Here is a 23978-nt window from a genome sequence, read left to right as displayed (position 1 = left end):
GCGGACGCGGCACCAGACTCCCAAATCCCTCTGGGCACCTCGGTGAGCACAGACCCGAGCTGTGAGGCAGGTGCCATATTGCCTCCTCCTCCCCTCCCCCGACACTACCCATGGCTGCCCAGAGAGACAATACAGCCACCAGTCGGAGGCACCTCCAGGGAACGGGACCTTCCCTTTTGGGACCATACAGCTAAACTCAGACTGTGAGCTCCCTACCCGCCAGCCCTCCCAGGTGATGCTGGCACGGTGTTCCCAGAAGAACGGTGCCGACTCAGAGGCTGAGAGACACAGACACAGCTTGGGCTCCCTGGTGGGGATAGAGTTTGAACTCTGGGACCCAGAGGTCGGACCCGCAGACCAGATCTCCTGCACCGAGGTCTAGCATTGCCCGGGGCACAGAAGGTATATTTGTGAACAGCCTGCTGAGGTGAGTGTGCCTCCAGGGGAAGATCAGCATCCTAGAGGGCAACCCTCCCCCCAAAGGGAGGCCGTGGGCCCAGCACAGGTGGCGTTCTTGCGCAGGGAAACTCCTTGCCGGCATCACAATCCTGGGAGGCCTGGTGGCATGTGGTCTGGCCTGCTGGCAGAGGCCCAGGAGTAGCTGAGGAGTTGGGGAGGGTGGAAAGAAGCGAGGCCTGCTCCAGACTGTGGGTCTCAGACAGCCCCACCCCCACATGCAGACTTTCTGGCTGAGCGGGTCCATTCCAGCTCCACCCTGACAGGTTTTCCTGGAAGTAGAGAACAGAACTTTGACCCCTCCTAACGGCATTGGTGGTGCCTGAGGGCAGGCTTACCCAACCCAGCTCCGCAAAGAACAAGAGCTGATAACAGGACACAAAAACAACAGCATAGCCTGTTCCTCCAAGCAAGCGCCACCTACTGACAGGGACGGCATCCTGCACAACCTTTTCAGGGCATCCACTGACTCATTATACAGGGAGTGATCGAATCTCACCCACAGACACCACCTACCGGCTCAGAAACTAAAAAAGCGTGTGAATACCCAAATAAAAACCTAAAGGAAAGAAACAACAACTGATCAACATGGGAAGAAATCAGCAAAAGAACTCAGGAAATATGAAGAACCAAATGGAAAATACACCCCCAAAGAGGAGCACCAGCCCCCTAGAAATGGACACCAACCCAAATCAGGCAACCAAAATGACAGAAGAGGAATTTCGTATGTGGATCATAAGAACACTCACCGAGCAGCAACAACAACTCAATAACCAACACAAAGAAACCACAAAAAGCCTCCAGGACCTAGAAGAAAAGTTCACTAAAGAAATAGACACAATGAAGAAAAGTTTAACCGAACTCCTGGAAATGAAGAATTAATTCAGGGAACTACAAAATACAGTGGAAAGTCTCAAGAACAGGGTAGATCACACAGAAGAAAGAATCTCAGAGATTGAAGATAACACCCTCGAATTAAATAAATAAGTCACAGAGATAGAGCAGAGAAACAAGAGAAAAGAGCAAAGCCTACAAGAGATGTGGGATTATGTGAAGAAACCTAATGTGAGGGCCATAGGGTTACCAGAAGGGGAAGAGGACAACACCCAAGGGTTGGACAAGCTATTTGAAGATATAATAGAGAAAAATTTCCCAAGCCTTGCTCAAAATCTCGATATACAAGTTCAAGAAGCTCAGAGGACCCCTGGGAGATTCAATGCAAACAGGAAGACGTCACGACATGCAGTCATCAGACTGACCAAAATATCAACTAAAGAGGCCCTTCTAAGAGCTGTAAGACAAAGGAAGCAAGTGACATACAAGGGAAAGCCAATTCGAATAACACCAGACTTCTCTAATGAGACTTTACAAGAAAGGAGAGACTGGGGCCCTATTCTCACTCTTCTGAAACAAAACAATGCCCAGCCTAGAATATTATTCCCTGCAAAACTAAGCTTCATATATGAAGGAGAAATAAAGACATTCTCAGACAAGCAAAGTCTCAGAGAATTCCCCAAGACAAGACCAGCCCTACAAGAAGTACTCAAAACAGTGTTATGCACGGAACACCATAATAAAAACTCATGAATATAAAAACAACCAAAACCCAAAGATTAAAGGCCAGATAATATAATGGCTCAAGAGAGAAATCAAAGCAACAACATCCAACCCAACAGAATGAACAGTAATCTACCCTACCTATCAGTTCTCTCAATAAATGTGAATGGCTTAAACTTTCCACTCAAGAGACATAGGCTGGCTGAATGGATAAGAAAATACAGGCCAAGTATATGCTGTCTTCAGGAAACACATCTAACCTGCAAGGATGCATATAGACTAAAAGTAAAAGGGTGGAGATCAGTATTCCAGGCAAGTGGAAGCCAAAAGAAGCCTGGCGTGGCAGTTCTAATTTCAGACAATTTAGTTTTTAAAGCAACAAAAGTAGTGAAAGACAAAGAGGGTCATTATGTAAGGGCATACTTAAACAAGGAGAGATAAGAATTTTAAATATATATGCACCCAACTTAGGTGCACCCAGTTTCATAAAGCAAACCTTACTGGATCTAAGCAAATGGATTAATAGCAACTCCATAATCACCGGAGATGTCAACACCCCACTGATGGCACAAGACAGATCCTCCAGACAGAAAATTAATAAAGAAATAATGGACTTAAACAAAACCTTGGAACAACTGGGTCTGACTCACATCTACAGGACATTCTACCCCAAATCCACTGAATATACGTTCTTCTCATCAGCTCACGGGACATTCTCTAAGATTGACTATATCCTAGGACACAAAGTAAATCTCAAGAAATTTAAAAAAATAGAAATCATACCATGTACCTTTTCAGATCACAGTGGAATAAAAGTAGAAATCAACCCTAACAGAAACACACATTTCTACACAAAAATGTGGAAATTTAACAACCTCCTACTAAATGATTACTTCATAAATGAAGAAATCAAGATGGAAATAAAAAAATTCTATACTCCTACACTGCTTGTAGGACTGCAAATTAGTTCAACCTCTGTGGAAAGCAATATGGAGATACCTTAAAGCGATACAAGTGAATCTACCATTTGATCCAGCAATCCCATTGCTGGGCATCTACCCAGAGATCCAATGACACTCTACCAAAAAGACACCTGCACTCGAATGTTTATAGTAGCACAATTCATAATTGCAAGGCTGTGGAAACAGCCCAAGTGCCCATCAATCCAAGAATGGATTAATAAAATGTGGTATATATATACCATGGAGTACTATTCAGCTCTAAGACACAATGGTGATATAGCACAGCTTATATTTTCCTGGTTAGAGCTGGAACCCGTACTATTAAGTGAAGTTTCCCAAGAATGGTAAAACAAGCACCACATATACTCACCAGCAAATTGGTATTAACTGAACAGCACCTAAGTGGTCACATAGCTACTGCAGTAATAGGGTATTGGGCAGGAGGGAGTGGTGCGGGTATATACATATATAATGAGTGAGATGTGGACCATCTGGGGGATGGTCATACTGGAGACTCAGACTTGTGGGGGGAGGCGGGTATGGGTATTTATTGAAACCTTAAAATCTGTACCCCCATACTATGCTGAAATAAAATAATAATAATAATAAAAATGGTCCAAAATTTTCCAAATTATTGAAAGACACCAAATCACAGTTCCAGGAAGCTGAGAGTACTTCAATCCAGATAAATACAAAAAACAAAAATATCCCACCTGGGTTTAGAACTTTCAAATTGCAGAAAACCAGGACAAAGAGAAAATCTTGAAAGTAGTCAGAGGAGAAAACCACCTTAACTATATAGCAAAAAAAAAGAATTACATAATTATATTTCTCTTCAGAAACCATGCAGGCCACAAACCTAGAATTTTGAATACAATGAAATTATCTTTCAAATGGGAAGCAGCAATACATATTTCTCAGATAAACAAACACAGAGGCATAAATATGTAGACACACCTCACAAGAAATATTTTTTAAAAATTGTTCAGAGACAAAGAAAATGATGGCTGTAAGCAACTTGGATCTACATGTAGTAAGGAGGAGTGCTAGAAAAGGAATTAAAGAAGGTTATATAGGGGAAAAACAAACTGTCTTTCCCTTCTCCCACACTCAATACAGAACACTTCTGTGATCCAATGTGTGAGGATTTTCCAGTACCTTGCAGACACCAACGGGGTGTGCTATAATTCAATTCAGTTCTCGTACTAACCAGAATTAGTGCAGACTCCACAAGTTAAGAGCTAAGTCCCACAAGACTGCCCCCACTTCAGATGTCGATCACAAGTGGTAGGTCCCTTGGTCACACACAACTTCTATTCAACTTAGCTACAAATCGGAAGTTCTCAGAAGCCCCTTCTTGGGTTCCACCCTTTGCTAGAATGACTCACAGAACCCTGGGAAACACATCACTTATATTTCACAGCCAAGTGGAAGAGATGCACAGGGCAAGGTATGGCGAAAGGGCACGGAGCTTCCACGCCTCCTGTGGGTGTGACACCCTCCCTGCACCTCCATGTGTTTAACAAGCAGAAGACCTTCAAACCTCATCCTTTGGGGTTTTGTATGGAGGCTTTAGTATGTAGGCATGATTGGTTAGATCATTGACCACCAGTGATTAACTCAACCTTCAGTCCCTCTTCTCTCCAACCCCTCTGGAAGTTGAAAGGTAGAACTCAAAGTAGCCACTTTTTAATCTCATAGTTGGTTCCCCTAGCAACTAACCCCCCATCCAAAAGCTATCTGGGATACCCCAGCCACCAGTCGTCTCAGTGGCATACAAAAGACACTTATCACTTCAGATATTCCAAGAGTTTTACCAGCCATATGCCAGAAAATGGGAATGAAGACCAAAATATGTATTTCTATTGTATCACAGTGTCCCAATATCTTTTTCTTGTACTTAACTGATCTAATAGTTAACTGTTTGTTCAGAGTAATAATAGCAAAAATATATTGGGGTGGGATTATAGCTTAAGGATAAGTGAAATGAATGACAACAATGTTATAAGGGAAGGGAGGAAGGAATTGGGTATGCCTTATTATAAGGTAATGGCACTACCTATGAAGAAGTACAGGGTTATCTGAAAATGAACTGAAATTAGTTGTAAATGTCTACTGCAAATTTTAGGGCAACAACTTAAAAAAATTCAAGAAATACAATTCATATGCTAAGAAAAGAGAGAAATAGAATCCTACAAAATATTCAATTAAAACCAGAGAAGACACCTGCACTCAAATGTTTATAGCAGCACAATTCACAATTGCAAAGGTGTAGAAACAACCCAAGTGCCCATCAATTCATGAGTGGATTAATAAAATGTGGTATATGTATACCATGGAGTACTACTCAGCTTTAAGAAACAACAGTGATATAGCACCTCTTGTATATTCCTGGATAAAGCTGGAACCCATTATACTAAATGAAGTATCTCAAGAATGGAAAAACAAGCACCACATGTACTCACCAGAAAATTGGTATTAACGGATCAACACCTAAGTGGACATATAGGAGTAACATTTATCGGGTGTCGGGAGGGTGGGAGGGGGAGGTGGGGATAGGTATATACAACCACAACGAGTAAGGTGTGCAACGTTTAGGGGATGGACACACTTGAAGCTCTTACTCGAGGGGAGAGGAGGGCATGGGCAATATATGTAACCTTAACACTTGTACCCTCATAATATGCTAAAATAAAAAAATAAAAAATAATAAAAAGAAGATATTGTACCTATCAAGCTGAAAAACCAAACATACTTTATTTATGGGCTTTATACCATTAGAAATGAGAAATCAAAAGCCTCATATAGATGATCATATGTTGTCATTATAGATCATTAAAATGGAAGGTGGTAAAAAACACTGCTAAAACAAAACAAAACAAAACAAAAAACCAGAGAAGACAAAAAAGGAATGAAAGAGTAAAACATTTTTAAAAAGAAAACAAAAGAAAAGGACAATGAAAACAGTTACAGATATGGTAGACATTAATCCAAGTACATTGGTCATCACTTTAAATACAAACAGCCTAAATATACAAACTAAAAAAATAAATAAATAAACTTTCAAAGTGTGTTTTAAAAAACCCAACTATATGTCATGTATAAGAAACCCACTTTAAATATAAAGACACAGATAGATTAAAAATAAAGCCTTGGAAAAAGATAAGCTAAGATAGCACTAACCAAAAAAAAAAAAAGAAAAAGAAAGAAAAAGAAAAGAAAAGAAAACTGGAATAACCATATTAATCTCAAACAAGGCGAACTTCAGAATAAGGGAAATTATCAGGAATAAAGTTGAACATTACATAGTGTTTACAGAATTAATTCTCCGAGAATATATAACAATTCTTAGCATATATGTGTCTAACAAAAGAGCACCAAAATATCTTAGGCAAAACCTGCTAGGACTACAAAAAGAAATATATCCACTATCACAATTATAGATGTCAACATTTCTCCATCTTTAATTGACAGATCAGCAGGCGGAAAATTGGTAAGGATACATTAATAGTTGAACTGAACAACACCATCAATGTACTGGATTTAATTGATATTTATAAAATATTTTACCCAATCTCAACAGAATATAAATTATTCTCAAGCTCAAATTGACATTTATCAAACTAGATCATATTCTGGGACATAAAAGTACTTTAACAAATTTAAAAGAATAGAAATCATACTATGTCTGCTCTTAAACAACAGTGGAATTAAATTAGAAATCAATAATAGAAAGATACCTAGAAATGCCAAAATATTTGAAGATTTAACACATTCACACTTTGACCCATAACACGTGGGTCAAAGAAGCAGTTTCAAAAAATAAAAAATAAAATACTGTGAATAAAGCAAAAATGAAAACACGAATTATCAAAATGTATGGGATGCAGCAAAAGCAGTGCTTAGAGGGAAATTTGTCGCACTGAATGCATACATTAGAAAAAAGAAAGATCTGAAATTAATAATATAAACTTCCACCATAGGACACCAGAGGGAAAAAAGAGCAATATAAACCTAAAAAATGTCGACGAAAAGAAATAATTTAAATCAAGGCAGAAATCAATGAAATTGAAAACAAGATATCAATATATAAAATCAATGAACTTAAAAGCTGATATTTTTCAAGTTCATTACAATTGATTAATAAATTGATCAATTTAATAAGCCTCTAAGCAGGCTAACCAAGAGGAAAAGAGATGAAGCACAAATTACTAAAATCAAAAATGAATAAGAGAACATCATTACTGAATCCATGGATATTAAAAGAATAATAAAGGAATATTATAAGCAATTCTATGTTTGCAAATGTGAAAAATTAGATGAACTGGAAAAATTCTTTGAAAAATATCTTTCTTGAAAAAATAGATAATCTGAATAGGTCTCTATCAAAAATGTAAATCAACAATTAATAACCTTCCAAAGCATGAAGTATGAGGTCTAGAGGGTTTCACTATTGAATTCTACCAAACATCTGAGGAAGAAATGATACTGATTCTCTACAATCTCTTCCAGAAAACAGAAGCAAAAGGAACACTTGCTACCTTACTCTATAGGGTCAGCAGTATCCTAATACCAAAATAAGATAAACACATCACAAGAAAGGAGAGCCACATACCAATATATTTCATGAATATAGCTGTAAAAGTTCTCAACAAAATATTACTGAATTAAATCAGTAGAATTATACATCATAGCCAAGTGAAATTTATTCCAGGTATGCAAGGCTGATTTAACCATTTAAAAACTTAATAAATACAATTCATAACATCAATATGCTAAAGAAGAAAAAATCATATGATCATATCAATAGATGCACAAAAAGCATTTGATGAAATCTAACACTTATTCATGTTAAAAACCCTCAGCAAACTAAGAATGGAGAACTTCCTAAGCCTAATAAAGAACATCTACAAAATAAGAAAAAGAGCTCCCAAGCCACAAGTAGACACGAGAGAACCTTAAATGCATATTATCAAATATAAGAAGCCAATCTAAAAAGGCTGCATTCTGTAGGATTCCAACCATAAAACATTCTAGAAAATGCAGAACTGTAGAGAAGATCGGTGTTTGCCAAGGACTCAGGGGAGGGCTAGGATGAGTAGGTAAAACCCAGGGTATTTTAAGGGTAGTGAGACTGTTCTTTATGATACTGTAATGGTGGATGCACGACATTATGCATTTGTCGAAACCCATAGAACTCTACAATACAAAGGGTGATAAAACTATAGACGTTAGTTCATAATAATGCATCCGTATTAGTTCACTGATCGTAACAAATGTACCATACAAATGAAACCATTAATAAACCAGAGACCCCACCTAAATGCTGGGGTGCTTACCAGAGCCCCTCCTTGTCGGTGGGCCCTGAAATCCATCTTCTCCCTAGCCTCAACAGATCATCGCCAACGCTCTCGGCTTTCTCAGCCACCACCTGCGTATGAGAAAATGCCTCTGGAGAAAAGCCGGCACCAAATGTCAGATACACCTACCTGGGTTTCTCCTTTCCATGAAATCTTAGCCCTGCCTCAGTGTTTCTTCTATAACCACAAAGCAATTTTCCTAATACTGTGTCCAAGGTTTATAACTGTTCTTAGATGGAGAGCTGGTGCCCTATGCTACCCTAAAATTAACTGGAAGCCATTATAAAGAGTAAGAACAGTAGGCCATAGTCAAAAGACAGTAAGAAAATATTTGCATATATTATGTACAATCTATAAAGAGCTACAATAATCAATAAGAATAGAGAGAATCAACACAAAGGGAAGATGAGCAAAGGGTATTAACAGCCCATTCACAAACACAGCACAAATAAGCTATAGATGACTAGATCTAACAGATGTGCAAGCTCACTCTTCATCCAGAAAATGCAACTTAAGCTAGCTATAAACTGCTGTTTTTCATACATTGTATTTTTAAAATTTTACAAATTAATGCGACATATTATTGACCTGTGGTGGTAAAATTGGGACTTTCATATTCTATGAAATTGAAAAATTGGTGAAAATTGCCAATTGGCAGATTTCAAAGTTACCTACTGTTTGACTCAGCAATTAGTTTTTTAAGGCTCTGTCACTCAAACTTTCATTAAAGCACACAAAGATATACTAGCTAATAAAAGCATTTGTTGAGAGCCCACTATTTGCTAGACATTGTTCTTAGTGCTTTACATGAACTTATATCATTCTCACAATGACATAGAGACAATAGATGTATCCTAGTCTGAATGGTAGTTGAGATAGAAAACCAAAGATAGAATATAAATAGACTGTCTTATACTATAAGCTATAGAAGAGTTAACTATTATCTCAAACAATAGGTAGTAGAAGCATGATTTTCAAAGAGAGATAAAGAGAGAGAATGGCTAAATGTAGGGAGACCATGCTTGGTTTGTAGGATGGACATAGATCAGGAAGTGTTGTCCAGGTGAATCAAGGGGCTGTGACATAAAACCAGGTGGAAATAGCCACATGGCTGGGCTGGCCATGTCCCTACAATTTGATAACCATGGGAGAAGATTTTCTTACCTCCACACCAAGAATTTTCAATCACCTGCCACCTCCCTGCACCTCCACTATGCCAACTGCTGTGGAGTTTGGGGAGGAAGTAAGAGTCAGAGTCTCCGTCCCTAAGGATCAGACAGCTTTGCAGGGCCACGGCGTGCTCTCCTCCAGCGTCCCAGGAAGCAGCCCGCCCGGCACCCGGGCGGCACCTGCAGCCCCGCGTGGGGTTTCCTGTGACAGCCTCCACTGCCCGGCTCCGCTCTTCTTGAAAGCATTCCTGCATCACCGTGTCCCCGCACCGCACAGCACCTGGCACGCAGTGGATGGCCGTGCAGTGATGAGTGGTTTGGTCTGTGGGTGGGTAGACGGGGGAATAGCTTAGTGGGCAGTCGGTTGGGGAGATGACCAAATACTTCATGTTTAGTGATAACCCTTTCCTTGTGATATGCAGACCAGAGGGCTGCACTAAGTGATGTCTAAGGTTTACTGTTCTGCAAATATTTTTACATTCTGATCTAGTGTGTTTCCATCCTTCCAGATTCCAGTTTTGTGGAATTTATTTTTACCCTTCAAGTTGCACCAGTACAGAGAAAACTATGATTTAAAATGTTGCTGTTTCTTTTAACTGTGTTTTCTCTTTTCAAAGCAGAAAGATCTTTTGTGCCTACAGTTTCATGTTTCTGAGAAGACAAACACTAACAGCTTCAGGGCTGAAAATTGGAGTATGTGTCCACTTGTATTTATTCTTGTATTTATTCTTATCTCCAAAGAAAATCTATTTTATGTTGATTACTTTGTATTGTTGCCATGCACAATAGAATTCTGACATGTCAGAGTGTCACGTTTCCAGCAGTTCTCAGCACAGTCACATACAGCTGAGTCCAGGCATCAGGATAGTGCAGTAAGGCTTCCAGGAGCGTGGCTCAGGCTGCAGAAGTGGCCGCTTCCCGGGCGTGCTCTTCCCGAGGTGGAGGGCTGGAGAACAGGAGGCCAAGCCGAACCCTGCTAGGACATTCCACGCCTCTGCTGGGATGTGCACAGGTCATGTCCACTCACATTCCACCAGCCAAAGTAAACCCCACAAAACTAGGGCAGGGCAGGGCAGGGCAGGCCCTGGGCTCATGCAGGCGGGCAGGGCAGGGCAGGGCAGGCCCTGGGCTCATGCAGGGGAGGGGAAGAGTAAACACATGTGGGATAACAACACAAGCTGTCACAGGGGGTCCCGCTGCTCCTACGTTCTGCTGAGCTCTGCTGCTTTGTCTGCTTGGTGGCTTCTCTGCCAGTGAGTAAGGAGACGAAGCACAAAGAGTCACCATTTATCAAGTACCTACTGTGTCCCAGCCACATGACGCGTATTGTCTTTAACCCTCACATCAAGTCTGTGAGGTCAAAGTTGTTCCATGCACATTACATAAGAGAAAGCTACAGATCAAAGAGAGAAATTGACTAGTCCCATGTCACTGAGTCCATGGCAAAAAAAGACGTCAAGCCCAGCTCCACCAGCGCTCAGAATCGCCCATGCGCTCTTTCCAGTTTAAGTGGGTTCTCAGCCCCATTGGCCATTTTATCTGATTATTTCTCTATCTGTGCCAACGAAGACCACAATGAAATACTCCTCCACACCAAACAGAAGGACTCACTTCAAAAGATTCAAAATACCAAGTGTTTAGAAGACGTAGAGTATGGAGAACACCAGGTGCTACTGGTGGTGATGGAAATTGGCTCTTTGGAAAACAATTTTACATTATCTAATAAAGTGGAATGCAGACTCCATAACTCAGCAAGTCCACTTTCCTGTGTATAGAGCCAAGCATGCGTGTATATAGTATATATAGTGTGTCTGTAGTGTGTGTGTGTACCCAACAGAAATGCGTGCACCTGGATTCATGTACATGCACAAGAATTTTCTCAGCCACGTTGCTTAAATTGCCCCAAAATGAAAATACTGCAAATGTCCATTGATGGTAGAATGGAGCAAATTAATTCTAATCTATTCATATATGGGTGTACATACAACAATGGAAATGAATGAACTACAGCTCCAGACAACAACACAGTGGGTTAATCTCCTGGACATAAGTCCATGAGATTATGTTGAATGAAAGAGGCCAGGCTCCAATTAGTATATATTGTATAATTCCATTTATGGAATGTGCAAAAAGCAAGCAGAACCATATTCTTGCTTAGGTAAAAAAAAAAATCTAAAAAGAATCATAAGAAAAATGAATAACATTTGTTAATAGCATAGCAGTTACCTTTATGTGAGGAAAAGGAAAGTAAGATTTGGAGAAGGCGTGAGAGGCTCTGTGGTGTTGGCCACGCTCCGCGCCGTGGCCTTGGTGGAGCTTGCACAGGCGTTCACGTTGTGATCATCCACTGAGCTGTATGTTTCTGTTTATGTAAGAGTTGCATGCATATATAATGCTTCACAATTCAAAAAATACAGTTAAAAGAGAAAGACAGAATGGCAGATAAAGAAGTGGAGGCAGTAACACTCGATGGATTTTTAAAGAAGTTTTGCTGTAACAGAGCACTAGCAGATTAGTAGCCGGAGAGGAACATGCGGGGGGGGGTGCGGCTAAAGTGCAAGGTACGTACTGACCCAAATGATCCAGAAGGCAGAAGGGCAAAACCCATGAGAAAGTGAGAAGAGATGGGATTTGACACACCTGCGAAAAGGTAGCCGTAGAGAAAAGCAGGATTGTCCTTCCAGGCCTGCAGGTTCAGAGATTCTGCAGTAGAAAGAGGCAGTGGGTCTATTCTACTTGATGCTAGTTTTACAGTAATAAGGTGTGTGATCATCAGCTGAGAACGAGAAGGGGGAGGGCTTCAGGGATCTGAAACAAAAGAGAAAAGAGACGCAGCGGCATTCGCAGAGAGAGATCCAGTCGACCGGCACGTGTGAGCTGGAGTGTACATGAATGTAACATGAGATCAGTCAGCGCACACTGAGCCTTAGGGTGGAGGTGCAGGAGGCGAGCTGGGTCCAGGCGGGTTGGGCTTTCTCAAGACACTGCAGCGCAAGGAGAGAAGGGCAAGGTCACCAAAGGGCAGAGAGGAGGCAGGCACCGCGTGGACGCCAGAGTCTCAGCTGGGCAAGGACAGAACTGTGGGCAAGAGAGACAGGAGGACAAAGGCGTAGGGCTCGTGGACTGAGGATCCCGCCGGTCCTGAAGGACTGTTAGAGTCAGTTCTAGAGAGAGCGATGGGAAGACGCGTGCAGGCGGCCGGAGAACGCGCTGCCGGACGGAGACGGCAGTGTAAGGTCTGCAGTGCGGCCACTGGCGCGGGCCTGCGGGGCTGGAGCGGAGGTCGGGTGTGGGCAGGCGCAGGCCGGCAGCCAGCCTGGTGCTGGTGCGGAGGCTGCCGTCGCCAAGAACTGCGAGGAAAGCAGTGCTGGAGAGAAAAGCTCCAAGCTTGCACTGTCTTCAGGAAACGCAGGGTAGCGACTGGAGGGCAGGGAGGTGGGGCCGTGATCTGAAACGGGCATTTCAAATACCCAGAGCCTTTGCAGAAAGAGGGATGAGAGACAGGCCATGGGAGACATGGGAAACAAGGACACCTGCCTGGCCGTTGGTCCCAGCAGTCCCGAGGGTGAGAAAAACGAACAACAGAAATCGGTCCCTGCTGGAGTGGACTGAGAGGCAGCAATGCCCTTGGGGAAAGCCCGGCTCTTGAAAGAGGAAGAACATTAAGGTCATTTTAACCACTTCGGTAAGAGCGTCGACTACAGTCGACAGCCACAGATGAGCGCGCAGCAGAGCGTCGGCTGTGGCCGAGGCCGTGATGTGAGGGCCACAGCGGAGCGTCTGCTGTAGTCGACAGCCAAAAGCTTTTACTTTTACAGCTCTTACCTCTGCAGTTGCAGTGTGTACGTTCAGCTAATAAGTTACTACGAATCTGCGAACTTTTAACAAGTCCTTAGTAGGAATTATTATAGTTTTTTTCTTAAAGCTGCCTGTAAAGTAAAACAAGCCTTCCGTGTTTTCAAGCTTTCCTCATCACACAAGCGCAAAATGGATCCGCCGTCAACGCGCAGCACCGACCACCGTGCGGACCGAGAGCGCCGCTGTGGGCGAGGATTTGTGGCCGGTGAGCGCCGCGCCACCGTGGTTAAGAAAACGTTGCAGAGCACAGGGACATTTGCTGATAGGCCTGGGCGTTCCAGAGCGCCGGTGGAAGGGTTTGAGGAGTTGGAAGTAATGGGCGATTGTAAGACACTGGGCTAAAAGGACAATGGACACCTTCCAGCTTCTGTTTACTGCTTGTTTGCTGACTGCAAGGCATTATGAGTACATTATGGGATGCAGAAGAAAAAGACAAAGAGAGCAGAAACCGGAGTCTCTCAGCTAGGACCCGGAACAGGTTAGGGCCTATCAGGGGCAGGATGAAGTAAGAATCCCTGTGGGGGCGGATGCAAGACCAGTGTGTAAACAACTAAGTTATAAAAGGGGACTAACACACAAAGGAGGGTCCCTGCCCGGAGAAGAGGCCACTGCGCTGGCACTCTGGGGGCTCGGACCCTAGCTCGAGCTGGACAATAAAACTCCTTTTGATAATTACAGCCTCGGTGACTCATCTCTCTGTCCTGCGGCCTTGTGAATCTTAGATATAACAGCGATAACTCCTATTAAGGGATTTAAGAAGAGCCGGGAGGCTTGATGCTTTGGGCGGAGGCTGCAGCACAGTGACATTAATCTGGGTGGTGTGCTGGGAGCAGGCGGGCCAGCATTGCTACTGAGCGCCTCTGGCGTTGGCTGTGGTGGGCTGGGGGTCAGGGTCAGTGCCTGCAGGAGATCACAGAGCTGTGGGCACCCCCACCGCACCCCTTAATCATGGAGGCTGAGCTAAGCCACCCCCCTTGGCTCTCTCTTGAAACAAAATCAGCAATTTAAATTAATTGCTGCTAAATTTCATCTCACTAAATCAAGCCCATTTTCTCAGCCTGCTGACATCTTTGTAATGGCATATGCTTTCCCTTTGGTTTACAAGTTTTCTTCAAGAATTAAAAAAACAACTTCACGTAGTGCAGAAAGCTTTATTTTAAAAGCAACCCTCTGCCAGCACATGCACCTTGTCCACAGCCCGCTCGCCACAGCCGCTTTCCCCTCTGATTGTAGGTCTGCAGTCGGCCACTTCGTTTCCTAGATAATATGCTCATTATCCTAGTTTTTGACTTGCCAGCTTCAGAAAATGCCTGCTGACTTCTGCTGGTTACTCTTCGTACAACCCCCGCCGGACGCACGCTCCCCTGCCCGTGCCCAGGGGAGGAGGCCGGCTGCAAGGGCATCAGGGCAGAGCGTCCAGGCAGGCCTGGCAAAGAGGGTGCCCGGTCCCCGTCCTCTCTCCGCGCTTCTGCGGTACTGTGTTCGGCCAGGCCACAGCTGTGCAGAGCCCCTCACGCAGGCCCTGCCTGTCCCACTAGAACAGCGCCGTCCTCACCTGCTCCTTGGGACCTGAGGGTGGTGCCCGTCCCAGGTCGCCAGGCCGCACCCCGGCCATGCTTGAAATGAGGGCCCTCAAGACTCTGTGTGCATGTCCATCCCTTTGGCTGCGTCCTCCTTCTCACACCAGCAGCCTGCTGACTCGCCGGCCCATAAGAGTGATGGTGGTTCGGTGCTTGGCACCACTCCCTGCTTCCTTTCCCTCCGCTTCTCCAAATGTCGGGCAATTTTATCATTGCATCTGGTTCTCCTCCAGATGATTGTCTTTGTAACTAACTTCAAATGGTATGGCAGAGCACACCTCCTTGGTCATCCCATGCCCTCTGCGTCCCAGCACCCCTGTGCGGAGCGGGCGTCAGCATCCTCACTGCCCCGTCTCACCCCCCATCCTTCCACCTCTGTCACCTGGACTTGTGCAATGTCAACATTGTCAAAAACCATATTCCATTCAGTGACCCCAAGTGTCTTCAGTGTGTGTTTGCTCATTTGTTCCTCACAGGCTTGTTCTGAACCTGAACGCCAGTCAGCCGAGACCCGGAGTGACAGCTGTGAAGCCACTTCCACCGCACAGCCCAGCGGCGTGGGGTTTGTCCCCCATTGTCCCCTGTTGCTGGGGTCCAATTTCTTGGCCCCTGTGTTCCCCAGTGGAAAACGCCACATTGTCTTTTCTCATACTCCATCAGTGGCCCGAAGTGATGCCACATCTTAGTTAGCTTCGAGTTTGGACTATGGCTCGCTGGTACAGCATTTTGTTTGCTTGTTTGTCTCCTGGGTTTTTAGCCAACATTCTTTCCTCGTGGAAAAACAAGATCTGCCTTCTCACCACATTTGCAGATGTCTCCGACAGCTCAGCGGCCCTTTCTCATCTGTGTGATCTCTTTTTCATTTTTCCTGCAACATCACCCCTCCTGCAGCTCACCTTCCTCCGGCCCTGACTGCTGCCCCGCCTGCCCCAGACACCCCACGCGGCCCGCATGCGGCTGGGGCGCCTCGCACTCTCCCGGGTGGGGCGGGGGCCTTCTCCAACAGCTTCTAAACTTTTTCAGTCCTTACATCCCCAAATATGTCTTTATTCTTCTCTCAGAACCAATTGATCTTTCAGCCATCTGTAAGATTTAAGGTTCAAAGCCATCTCCACCCTCAGATTTGAAAGCACTGTTCTGCTGGCTTCTAGCATTCCGTGCTATCGGCGTGGGTTCTGAGGCCAGTCGGACTTCACTTTCTGCAGAAGCCTCTCTGTCTCCCCTGTCCCTGCCTGTGAAAACTTTTAAAGCTCTTCTCTTAATTGTACTTGTTCTGGACTTACATAACATACAGGTATACGCATTCCTTAAATTCATCCATTCCAGTCTGAAGACCAGTGTCCTTCATCAGCTCTGAGCTATTTTCTCCTCTTTTTTCTCTTCATTCTTCTTTGTCTCCTTCACATATATATATACATATATGTATACATATGTATATACACATGTATATACACACGTATATACACACATATGTGTATACACATATGTATATACACGTGACATTTAGGTACATATATTACTACATATATATAAAATATATACATACATATATATGTCATTTTCTCCCTTTTATTTCTGTGTTCTTTCTTTGAGAAATTCACATTAGGTAGGCCTCCTATATTATCTATCATCTTTTCCCTCATATTTTCTCTTGTTTTGCTCTCAGTTTAGGAAAATTTCTTTAGCTTTAACTTTCAACTCTGCAATTGAATTTTTATTTCAGCAATTATTTTGTTAAATTTTCAAGAACTCTCTCTTATTATTTGCTTTTCCTTTTTCATAGACTATTACTCTTATTTTACGGTTTTAATATTTTCTCAAATCTCTGAGTGTATGAAATTTCTGCTTTGTTTCTTTGTTTTATTGTAGTTCTCTTCCTATTTGGTTTTTTTTTTTTCACCAGTGTTAGTTTTTCATTTTGTTTAACTTGGCCAACTCCCTTGATGTTCTGGTTTTAACATTTGACTTAGTTGCTGTACATAATTGTCTATCAACATTTAAAATGAAAGACCAGGCTGATTAAAGCATTGTTCCCAGTTTCCTCTTCTATTACCTGAATCCACCTGTTTCCTGATTGCCCTCCCTGCGGCACAGAAACTCGGCTGAGAGACCTGTGTTTGAGACCTGTGGGCTCTGCAGGAGTGGGGGCAGGGGAGCTGTCTGACAGCCATGGCCCCAAATCCCATGAGGAGGCGTTTACGGCCCATACTAGTGGGCCGTAACACAGCTCTCTCACACAGTTTCTTAATTTTCTTAGACACATCCACACTTTCTGTCCCTGGGGGCAAACCTCTGTGGCCTGCCTGGCATCGTGTGCCCAAAGGCGGGGAAGTGGGGAGCATCTGCCTCTCCCACGCAGGCCTCAGCCCTCTCCTCACCTTCAGCCCCATGCAGCCCACCCTCCAGCCAGCGTCCCTCGGACAGATGCGCACGGCCCTGACAGCCTAACCCCACACACCCTCTTCCGGGGCCCCCTGGGCTGCAGTCTCCAGCCCTCCGCTGCGTCCCCTCAGCGGTTCGAACACCACGCGCAGTGTCCCGCAGTTCCCAAACTCTCACACGTGGCTGACGGAGCCCCCATAGAATCTCCACTTCGCAGGGTGAAGATTCCTCTCATCATTCCTTTATATAACTGTAGAGAGAGGACGAAACATGCCAAGGCTACTCGCTTCAGCCAGGCACTTGCAGTACAAATGAGAGAAATAGATGAGGAAATAAACAGTCATCTATGCCTCCATGGCCTTGGCATGACCGGCCACTGTAGGTAGATACAGTTATATCTGACGTGGTCCTGGCACACCTACGTCCACGCGTGTGTGTTTATTTCACACGATGTCTTTTAATTTTTTCTACAGTGCCACAAAGACTTTGTCTTTGTCAACACTGATAATATGTTCATGAAGGAGTAGACCTCCCGGGGCCTGCGCCAACCCTGCAGAGCGCGTCAGTCACCAGTGCCATTTGCCTGCCATTTGCAAAGTCACTAGGCGAAGTAGCAAGTGATGACTCAGGAACGAGAGGCCATGTCTGCCACATTCCAAACCCTGGTCTGTCCTTGCTGGTGAGACCATCCAGGGAATTAAATCAGGTAAAATATAGAAAGCTTATAGTAAAAGTTTGGCAAATGACTTACCATTCCAGTTCCCCTTCTTAGTCACTGTTGGTGCTCAGAAAACAATGCCCCAAAGTATGATGCTCTGACATGCTGAGTGCTTTGAACTGAAGAAGCACACTCAGAACCAAGGTCGCCCGCCTTCCCCGCTCTCCGGTTTCTGAATGCTCTTCCTCTCTTGAAGCACAGGGAGGGGCTTTCTCTGGTTTCCTTTGTCAGGCTAAGGGAAGGTCTTCCAGAGGAAACCCAGTGTCATGAACTCCCTCCCTGGCATGTACATCAGCAGGAGAAGATCAACTTTCATCACAGGAGACAGAAACTGAAGATCTCCACAGCAGGGACACCCGCCCAGAGAAACTGCCCAGGGGACACCATGCCCAGACAGACTGCCCGGGGGACACCATGGCCAGACAGATTGCCCAGGGGACACCTGTCCAGAGTGATTGCTCAGGGGACACCCGCCCACACAGACTGCCCAGGGGACACCGTGCCCAGACAGACTGCCCAGGGCACCATGCCCTCACTGACCCTTCCCTGTTCTGCGGAGGACTGCTCCTGGAAACTCTGCTTGCATGACAAGACAGCCTTTGTCCTCACCTTAGTTCTTCCCCTCACCCTTCCACAGCTTGTCACTACTACCCTCCAGAAACCTCCAGCCCTTCTTTCTTTCTGTAGTTCAAACTGCTGTTTAATCTTTAACCACCTGGCCCTTATTTGAGTCTCATACTTCATGGGACCCCCTTGCATATGCACATAATAAATTGTGTGCCTTTTCTCCTGTTGAATATGCACATAATAAATTGTGTGCCTTTTCTACTGTCTAGTGCATTTCTAGACTCAAATATCAAACCTCCAGAGAGGAAAGACAGGTTCTCTCTCCCCTAAATCACAGCTACTTACACCAAAGTCCTCCCTCCTGTTGCCTAAAGAGGGGATAAGCCACAATAAAAGGTGCTAGCGGGAGTGGCTTTCTTCCCTTAGTGGGCTCAAGGGCTCGGCTGGGAGCAGGTGGAGGTGCTGGATTTTAATTTGGTTTCACATCAACTTATACCCACAGGGAAAGGGCTGTGGCTCAAATAAGGCTTCCTGAGAGTTGGTAATGCACTCCCTGATTACTGAAGACTTTCATTTCTGTCTGTCCTGACGGGAGCCATCTGAAAGTTGTTCAGCAGCTCCCTGCTTCCTTAGCTTGTGTCTCAGGGGTCCTGCACGAACAGGCCCCATCGGGCATGTAGCAGCACCAGGAGTCCAGGAGCTGGGCTGCACAGGGTGGGTGAGGTGCCCAAGGACATGAACTGCTAGCACAGCCCCACACAGAGCTTCAGAGAGGGACAGACCTGGATGGAAATCTAGCTCAGCAGTTGCAGTTACTTCCCCTTCCCTGCACTGGTCCTCAGTTTCCCTTTCTGCAAAGTGAAGAAGAGAGAAAAGGAAAAATAAACAAAAACAAAGTACCACCCACTGTGACAATTAAAAATGACCATAGGAGAGAGGCCCAGCACAGTACCAATCCGGCACATCTTAGGTGCTCAGGAAAGTGTTTCTGTGTGTGTAATCCTATGCCTGCTGGAATGCGATTTTATGGAAATGTACACACCTCCTGGGTGTCTGGACCACCCCAGCTGTCTCTGTGCTGTCTTGTCCTCTTCGCTGATGCCTCCATTAGAGATTCAAGCTTCCCCTGATGCTTCTCTGAGCCTCCCCCCCTTTTTTTCCAGTCTGAGTCTTCCTGGCTTTGCTGAACCCAGATCACACAGGTTGGTTCCTAGAGCAGACACCAACAGATGAGATTGTGCCTGCTGCTCACTTCAACCCAGCCAGACCATGCAGTGTTCCCACTGGGTTTCTGTGCTGCTCCTATTTCTCATAGATGCCCATTAGGAAGCTTCCAGAAGTGGGCCATTCTGGATGCTTAAATGAATGAGGTGCAGCTGTAAATGAGGGGAGCAGACCATAGCCTCACCCATGGCTGGGTGCCACTAGGGATCAGAAACTGACACCCCAAAATATGGTGCTTTCACAGGCTGGACTGAGGAAGTTGCCTCAAGGTCTCTCTGACCTTCTCCCCAACCTCCTGTCTCTCAAATCCTCTGTCTGTCCCAAAGCACAGGGTGAAGTTGTTCTCAGAAGTCCCTTATCTGCCTAAATTCCTGACCCACCAGAGAAGACAATGGCCTCTGGTCCCTTCCCTGAGTTCCCATTAACTGAACTCATATCTCAGGAAGAAAGACAAGTCTGTCAACACAACTGGGCAGACTTTGGTCATAAACTACTGTCTGTGAGCCCAACAGACTTTGTCCCAGGTCAGTGTAGGTTTTTCAAGCCCATTGAATTCCCCTAAAAATCATTTACTACCCCCCTAAAATCATCCACACTTCCCCATCCCCCTTGCCCCCCTAAGAAGAAGGGTGTGTCACCGTCAATATCCCTTTGGCTTACTGGGGACTCATTCTCCTATGATTCCCCATGCATACACATTAAAATAATTCTACATGCCTTTTTTCTCACATTAATCTGCCTTTTATGAGCTGACTTTTCTGCAAAACTTCAGAGAGTGAAGGGGAAGTTGTTCCTTGGCCCCTAGAGCACTCTCCCCTCTGCCAGCCTTTAGCAACTTCTAGAAGAAAAAGGAACCAAGTAGCTCTGTCCCAGCAGGCAATATAAAGTCTCTTCCTGTACCTCAAGGCACTCGTCTGAGCCCCCAAACCTCCCCAAGCAGTGATGCTTCTCAGAAAGCGTTCGGGCCACAAGTGAGGAAGTTCCCGGTCAGGGCTACAGAGCTGGGGACACTGACCCCTCTGTGCCTGGTGCAGGTCCAGGAGCAGGTCCAGGCTCCCCTGTCCCCCACAGGTCCACTCCCTACCTCCTTCTCATGAGGAGCAGCTAGTGACAGCATGTACAAACCAGACCCCTGTTTCTCCTCTACATCCCTCTTAAAATATGCATGGCCACACTTGAGTTTTCTTAAAAGCTGCCAACTTGCCAATCAAATAACTCAAACTACATTTGTGTGCTAATGGGAAAGAACTGGGAAAAAGCCAAAAGGGAAAATATTTGCAAAACACATGAAAAGGTGATGTTGTCTTTTGTGTATAAGGAGTTCATATAAATCTATAAGAAAAACATTTGTCACCCCTCCAAATAAGGAAACAGCCTGAGTAAAATATTCTCCTAAAAGAACATGTGATTTGTAAATAAGCATTGACAGCATGTTCACCCCCACCAGTAATCAAGAAAATGAAAACACAAGTAACTACTTACGTTTCTCATCTGAAGAACTAACAATGGTTTAAAATTTAATGTTTGATTCTGGCAAGAGGCTCTGAGATGAGCTCTGGTACTCTTGAGTGGGGAGAAAATAAACTGTTATGGCCACAGCTGGTGAATGTGCTGAGTAATTCTACTTGTTGGAATATAAGCTAAGGAAATAAAGTATGGAATCCAGATATTTATGTTCATATGGTTTATCCCAGCGTTATTTAGGAAACAACAGAGTAAATAAAACAAATTAAAGAGCTTTTATACTTTTAAACGGTAAAATGTTTGTGACATAATATTTGGTAGTAAAAGCTCAGCACTCAAAATCACATATTCAGTAAAATTTCAATAGTGTAAAGCAAATATCCCTAAGTATATAAAAGGACTGAAAGTAAATAACCTTAATGTGCTAGTGATTGTGAGCAATTATTGATTATTAAGGTTTGAGTTTCTTTGTCTTTTTTCCCTCCACTTAACTGTTTTTCGACAAAGAGCATCTATCACTGTGATGAAGGGCAAAACATTTCAATAAAAACTGTAAAATGGCCCTGCATGGTGGCTCACATCTCTGAGCTCACATCACTCTAGCCTCACATCACTCTAGGAGACCAAGGCGGGAGGATTGCTTGAGCCCAGGAGTTTGAGGTTGCAGTGATGCAGTGATGATGCCACCGCACTCTAGCTGGGGCAACAGAGTGAGACTCTGTCTCCAAAAATAAACTGTAAAAAGCCCAAGTAACAGCTACCCACCTCCATCTGCAAGGGCTCACACCGGGAGATGGAAACAACAGTGGGGGGCCTCTAAGCCCCTCCCAGTGAGGGGGCCAGCACTGAGTGTGTACTAGTTTGCAGTGGCATTGGGAGGGCAGTTCCTCCCTGCATAGTGCCAGAGGAAGAGAACATTCCCCTCTAGGACTCAACCACACCGTCACCCCCTGGAGGCCACACATTTGATGAAGAGATGCCCAGGGCTGAGTCTCCACCCTGGCTGCACAGCCCTGGACAAGTGCTTGTCACTGCTCTGAACCTCAGTGATCTCATATTTAAAATGGGCCTTTGGAATTAAATGAGAATTGTTCTATTGTTACAAAATATAGCTGCATTTTTCCTACGTCATGAATAAATATCCAACACACAAAGACAGATTAATAATGCACTTTTGTGACTTAATGTCTGATTCTGCCATATAATCTAATTTTTCATATAATTATTTTATGTTCTTAAAATAGTAGTCATTTCTTTAAAATTAGACACTTGTATGGTTGAACTTTCTCAAATATACCCAATGTTTCCTTGGTAGCTAAACTGTGACTCACTATAAAACATTATTTACTATACAAAGTGTGTATGTCCGAGGGAAGGAGACCAATATCTTTAAGTAACTCCTATGTGCTGAGTAAGACACTGTAATTATCTCACTAATTATTAATTATCTAATGTGTTACTCACAACAACCTAATGTTGCAGATTGTTCCATTTTCATGGATGAGAAAATTGAGGTTCAGAGAAGTAAAATGCTGAAGGTTACCCAGCTAGTAGACATTAGAGTAACTACCCCCCATGGCACCTAGAACAGTCACATCCTGTGGTTACATCAGCCGCTGAGATGCTTCAGTTCTATAATAAATGTTACTTTGTTCTTATGCCTTTATAGTCAGTAGGGCTGTCACTTTTGTTGTTTAGTTACTTAGCCGATTAGTTCATTTTGGGGCTTCCTTTCTTTAAGAAATTCTTGTAACATTTTGGTGCTTTTAACCTCTTCTGCCCTGAGAAGTTAGATAAGCAAACCTCTTATGATTATGTCTAAGGTCAAAGTGAGCCTTTTATAAGAGCAGTGTAATGACTTGATGATTTCTTCCGTGTTTGTCTGGTGGGGCTGTCTACTTCCAACTCTCCATTATTATGCATTTCAGGGAACTAAAGTTATTTTCTCTGAATATGGAGGGAGGGGTATTATTGTCCCACATGGACATATATGTATTGTAAAACAAAATGTTAAATTGTCACAGTAATCCTTGCTAGTTTCTATTTATTAAATGCCTTTCCTGATCCCACTGTGATTTTATAGTCACTGTGACTGTAAAACCTTGGAATACAGGTGTTCTTGTCTCCATTTTATAGATGAGGAAAACAAGACTCAAAGGCTTCCACACCTGGCTAAAAGCATTCTGTGAATAGTTCACTTCAAGCCAACATGAGTGTGTTCAATGAGTAAGATGTGCAACGTTTGGGGGATGGGCATGCTTGAAGCTTTTACTCAAGGGGGACATGGGCAATATAAGTAACCTTAACACTTGAACCCCCATAATATGCTAAAATTAAGAAATTAAAAATAAATAAAAATAAAAAAATAAATCTCTTGCACAAATAAAAAAAATGTGTGTGTTAGCATGGAAATTTGATTAAAGATCTCTAAAGAGTGGGGGTTCTTCACCATCTAACGTGAATTATGAATGCTTCCCCACCGTGTCAAGGCTGCCTGGAGTTTTTGCAGCCCAGAGAGAGGTTGGCAAGGCTCTGCCTTGCACACCTCCAGGGGGCAGAGTCGCATTATGTCCAGAGCGATGCTGCTCTCAGCGGCATGGCCCCTGCATCCTGCAGACAGCAGGCACCGTGCAAGAAGTGGCAGGAGGTGGGGGAGGGGCCACAACGGTGCTTTGGGGCTT

At 44.1% G+C, this 23978-nt stretch overlaps 1 long non-coding RNA gene across 1 annotated transcript in view; it reads right to left on the bottom strand.

Moving 5' to 3' along the window:
* Nucleotides 1–23978, bottom strand: part of LOC105879490 (uncharacterized) — a 71808-nt gene that overhangs the window by 37293 nt on the left and 10537 nt on the right. The window lies entirely within an intron of this gene.

Source organism: Microcebus murinus, chromosome 8 (assembly GCF_040939455.1).
Source record: "Microcebus murinus isolate Inina chromosome 8, M.murinus_Inina_mat1.0, whole genome shotgun sequence".
NCBI classification, from domain to species: Eukaryota; Metazoa; Chordata; class Mammalia; order Primates; family Cheirogaleidae; genus Microcebus; species Microcebus murinus.
This window is presented reverse-complemented; position numbering and strand designations above follow the sequence as displayed.